Below are 5,346 nucleotides of genomic sequence, written 5' to 3' on the forward strand. Positions count from 1 at the left end.
GCACTCTGAATAAGAACTGATAGCTTTCAACATTTCCATAATGATCCTGAGAAAATTATGTTTTGCAAGGAGAGGCCACGTTGTGAAGGTTGTCATTAGTCTCTCTCAGTTACCATGGCAACAAACAGTTACAGAGACCGAAGTATAGGAACTCGGCGGTGCAGCTCCACAATACTGTGTGTGCTAACAAAAACGTGGAGAAAATTATTTTAATGCATCTGAGAGTGCAAATAAGATTAATATATTTTATGGTATTTAAATTGCAATAAAACACATTTTACATGCAACACTGAGCTAGAAGATTAACGATCAAAATAAAATTAGGACTTTTATTATAAAGCTTGATTCATTAAAGCCAATCTTTTTCTATTTAAAAGTATTGCCTTGTTATTAATGTGATTAAAACAGTATTGATATTGCCATTGTGTCCTGTATTAAAAGACATTTCAGTCTATGTGGGAGTGACAACAGGTGGTGGACCACAGATTGTGCTTTTGTGTCTTTAAGGAGTGACAAAAATGGTTGTGAGTGATGGTTTAGAAATGGTTTGCATTTAAACGATGTAAGAACAGTAACTCTTTGCTTTTTCTCCCTGTTTCCCTGTTTGAATAATGCAAAGTGATGATTTTTTACTTTTGTAATATTACATTTTAGGCTGTGGGCAGTGGGAGTGTTAGTCAATTATTGTGTTTTTTGGAGCCAATATTTAAAATCCTGTTTTTATTTATTTTTCATTTTGGACCACCAGATGGTAGCATTCACTTTGTAAAAGGCAGGAGGATTGGGGCCGAATGGTATTCAACCTTTCAAATTCAGTTCTGTTAATTTTATAAGGTCGATTTAAAATTGTTTTAAAAGATACAAAATTGTTGACATTTTGTTTTAAATTGTTATTGTCTGCACGAGTACTCTGTTATGCACATCAAAATAGCACTGAGGGTTTCTGAACAGTTATCTTAAATTCAGATCAACTTACTAGCTTTAAGTTTTATCAAGAGAAGCTTACACTACAAATATTATAGATTAATAATACGATTCTAGTGTCTCCATAATCAAGAATGAGCATGCTCACATTTTGACGGTGTAGTATTTTACGTTTTTCCTCAGGAACTACAATTCATGTCCAATCATCTTGCTCCCCCCTTGTCTTGCCAAAACAAACAGTGGGGATGCGAGGCTGAGCTCACGCCAGGACATGCACAACACAAAACACACATTCCTGTAACATACCACCAAGTCAAAGCAGCAACAGACCAACTCATGCCAGTGTGTGAAGATGCCATTATGCACTACAGCACTTTGCCACACCTTTCCTTTTTAATTTCAGTGAACTAGCCAGTTTCCAAAGCACTGCAACTCACTGTACTCCAAGTGAGTTACCATTATTAAATCCTGCGTTTCTAAATGTAATCTTTGTTTAGATGACAACATGTAGGTGTCAAGATGTTATCCATTGCAAGAAAATGACCACTATCTGTATTCTTAAAATACCATAGAAATGCAAACTTGCACTGAAAAGCTAATGACTTACAATGGAAACATTTATCTGTTGCATTGCATTTCAGCAAAAAAGTAAAATACAGATATAGAGTCAGTTTTGTGCTGTTAGTTGTGCATGGTTGGACCGAGTTTGAGACATTGTCTCAAAGGTTCCACTCGCTACTCTCACTGGATATCTTCACCTGCTCCTGTTTCCATTTGGTTTCCCTTGTTCATTCAGTGTTGTTTAAAGGGTTGCTATAGGGACCACTGGCTCGGTTGCAGCGTGCCATGTTACCCCAGGGAGAAAGCCCACTGACTGTGCAAATATGGCTTTTCAGACCCACAGTTGCTAGGAGATGATCTAGCAAGCTTGCAATGGTAAACACATAGACACATGCAACCCTTATGTGCATAAACAGTCTGAGTTCAGATGCTGATGGGCATTGTGAAAGACATGCGTTAATGCTGGTATGCAGAACTCCTGTGAACGCATGCAGTCATAAATTACTGAATGTTCTAGGTCAAATGTCTTTTTAAATTTCTTTCTTCCTGTCAGATAATTATTTTGAGACGTAACACTTGTTTTTGGTAGACATACTCCTTACTTAGAGTAAATAACAGTCAAAGGAGATGATGATGACGATTTTACTCCCAACCTAAAGTTCACATCCCCATGGTAGCTAAATGTTAGATGAATATCACAAAACAAATGAGCATAGAAATCAGTGCTGAGACGTAATGTACAGTGGAAACAAAGTAGAACTCACATGAACCACATGACAGTGGTTATAAAACACTACATAAACTTCTCATATCAGACAACAACATCTCAGATGGAATGTGAGAGTAGATAACTCCAGAGGAAATGCCTGAGAACAGGACTTTTTCTAAAGACGTCACTCTTATATTAATATTTTAAAACACTAAGATACGTTTGGTATGATGGCCTGAAGTAAGCAACACTATTCTAATAAAATGTTTAAAAAGGAATCTACCAATTGAGGGCATAAAGTGATGCCCTCTGGAAGAAACTAGTCAGCAGGTTCAATATTTCATGGTTTGTACAATTAAAAATGTAGATGGGATTACACTTTAGGCAACTGAAAAAAATGGCCATGCGCACAAAAATGCCTGATAAATAGATCACCATCTGCTTAAGCCTCTTGTTGCAGTCTGGTTCATATTTATCAATATTGACTACCCACTTTTCATTTTGTTACATAACAGGCTTTATTTTTAGTTTTACATAATTATCAAGGACTATATGGACTGTGGCCCTTTTAAATCATATAAATAAATATATAACACTATGAAGCCTTTTGTATATATGACCTTATTACACCAAGACCATATTATACATGCAGTATTATTAAAACTAAAAGCAATTGCTCTTGTAAAAAGAAGCATTCAAATATTCAGTAAATATTCACACAAGTGCAGTTCTTTGAAAGCTATTTTTTGCAGTTCTTCTACTTGATCTGTTTCCTAGGTCACTTTGACTGGATGATATTTTTGCAATGTAGGTTCTCAGTCACTAAGGAAATCTGACTTATACACTCTCATTCATAATCTTTATCATTGGTCTCAGTTTAAACAACATATCTTTATGTTCTGAATAAAATTAGCGGGCACCAATGGTGTAAAGAATATTTGCAATATTTTAGTTAAACTGGACACTATTGTTTTCTGGGGAAGGGAATAACAAGTAAAGACAAAATAAATTATGTTGAGTTTTGCATTGAGCTATGTCTTTCACTGTTGTGTAACAGATGATTTCTGCATGATGGATTAGAAATTTAAAATATGAAAATGTCCCAAAAGATTATGTACAGCCAGAGCAATTGTATGAAGATGTAGGAACACTGCTGGTGACCTACTTTTATTGAGGCCATATACAGTGGCAAGAAAAAGTATGTGAACCTTGTGGATTTAATAGTTTTCTGCATTAATTTGTTATGAAATCTTATGTGATCTTTATCTAAGTCAAGAGTATTAACAAATATAATGTGCCTAAAATAATAATCTTTCATGTCTTTATTGAAAACAACCATAAAAACATCATAGTGCTAGTGGACAACTGGTTAATAATTGGTTGATCCCCCCTTGGCAGTATTAACTTCAACCAGGTGCTTCCTGTAGCTGTGGATCAGACCTGCACATCATTCAGGAGACATTTTAGTCCATTCTTCCAGGCAAAACTGCTTTAGCTCTGTCATATTCTTTGCAAGTCTCATGTGTGTGTCTCTCTTCAAGTTGTTCCATAGCATCTTTATTGGGTTGAGGTCTGGGCGTCTGGTGAGGCATGGCTCACATAAGTGTATTCTTCTTGTACGAAGCAAACTCAAAAGGTTGAGTTGTTTTTGTCAGTCAAAGTCGCTCTAGTCCACACACTGAAAATAAATTTCTACTAAGTATGCTAACACCTGACTCCAAGTAGCTTTTTGGAGGTTATTATTCCAAGGGTTCACATACTTTTTCCACAAGCTCTATGAGGTTTTTATGGTTGTTCTTAATAAAAACATGAAAGATCTGAATTTCTTTTGTGTTATTATTTTAGGCACATCATATTTGTTAATGCACTTGACTTAGATGAAGATCAGCTCACATTTTACGACAACTTAATGAATTAAGTTATCATAAAATGTGACTTTACCCATGCTGACATGCCTTAGTGTATGACACACATGGGCCACTGATGATTTGAATTTTGCATACCTTGTCTCATTGGTGATTCCATTTTTCTAGCATCACTGTGTTATACGGGAGTCCCTGACAAGGAGAGACACACAAGGATGTAGATGTGGGACTGTGGGAACTTATCACAGAATCAATCCTGCTCTAGGGATGTAACAGAGTCCTGAAGCAGCTGTTCTGTGAGAGTCAGGTAACTAAGTGATGAATAAATTATTGAACAATAATAATTTTCTCTGAGACTAACATAAGTAGCTATTTCTTCCTGGCTTTTATCATAAAAGCTCATCTGAGAAGTTAGTCATGACGGTTTGACAGTGAGCCATCATGTGAGACTCTGATTCTCTACCTGGACCATGAAACCCAAGGCATGTTTTATTATCAGACCCACAGTTTTCCTATTGTACTATGTGAAATGATGTCTGTGTAAAAGAGCGATAAATCAGTGTGGGGCCTCTAATGGCCTGGACCTCTGTGGCAGGTTCCCACTTTGTTCAGCTGATAATCCAGTCATGGCCAAGTCTACTTTCCATAGCATACCAGAGTTGCAGTGAACAATAAAGTATCCTAAAGGGATAATCTAGTGCATAAGTGTTGCTTTGCATACTTTATGCTGGGGGAGAGAGAGAGAGAGAAAGAGAGAGAGAGCAACAGAGCTAAAAATCAGTGGACATTATCATTTCCTCACTACAACCCCAGAGCACTGGACCCACACAGTGCCCTCAATGTGAGTTCCTTTCATCCCCTACACTTTCAGTTCATAAGGTTGATTTTCTGCTTAAAGTATCACCTTGAGCCACAGCAGCAACTTTTCACAGGCTATGACCCAGACTTTCTTCCAAGTAAACTTCATGTGTGTGTTTTACTCTAATGATAAGCTATTACAAAAGCAGCCACTCGGTGAGAACGTTGCATAGACTAGTGGATAGATAGTATAAGGTTCAAATAGAAACCATTTACAGGCCTGTTACTGAACATGCGCAGTGTAAGTTTAGCCTCCTCTAGTTAGTTGTTTGTAGTCTAGGTGTGGACTTTTACCGGAGCAGAGGTCTAGGTGATCTCTGATAACACACTAAACTCTTTTTTTTTTTTTTTTTTTTTTTACTGTAACACTCCCCTACAGTTTCTCTTTTACTCTGTGCAGCACAGTGGAGAAACACACAGGAGGGTGCG

The sequence above is a fragment of the Anabas testudineus genome, chromosome 21 (assembly GCF_900324465.2).
Source record: "Anabas testudineus chromosome 21, fAnaTes1.2, whole genome shotgun sequence".
Taxonomy (NCBI): Eukaryota; Metazoa; Chordata; class Actinopteri; order Anabantiformes; family Anabantidae; genus Anabas; species Anabas testudineus.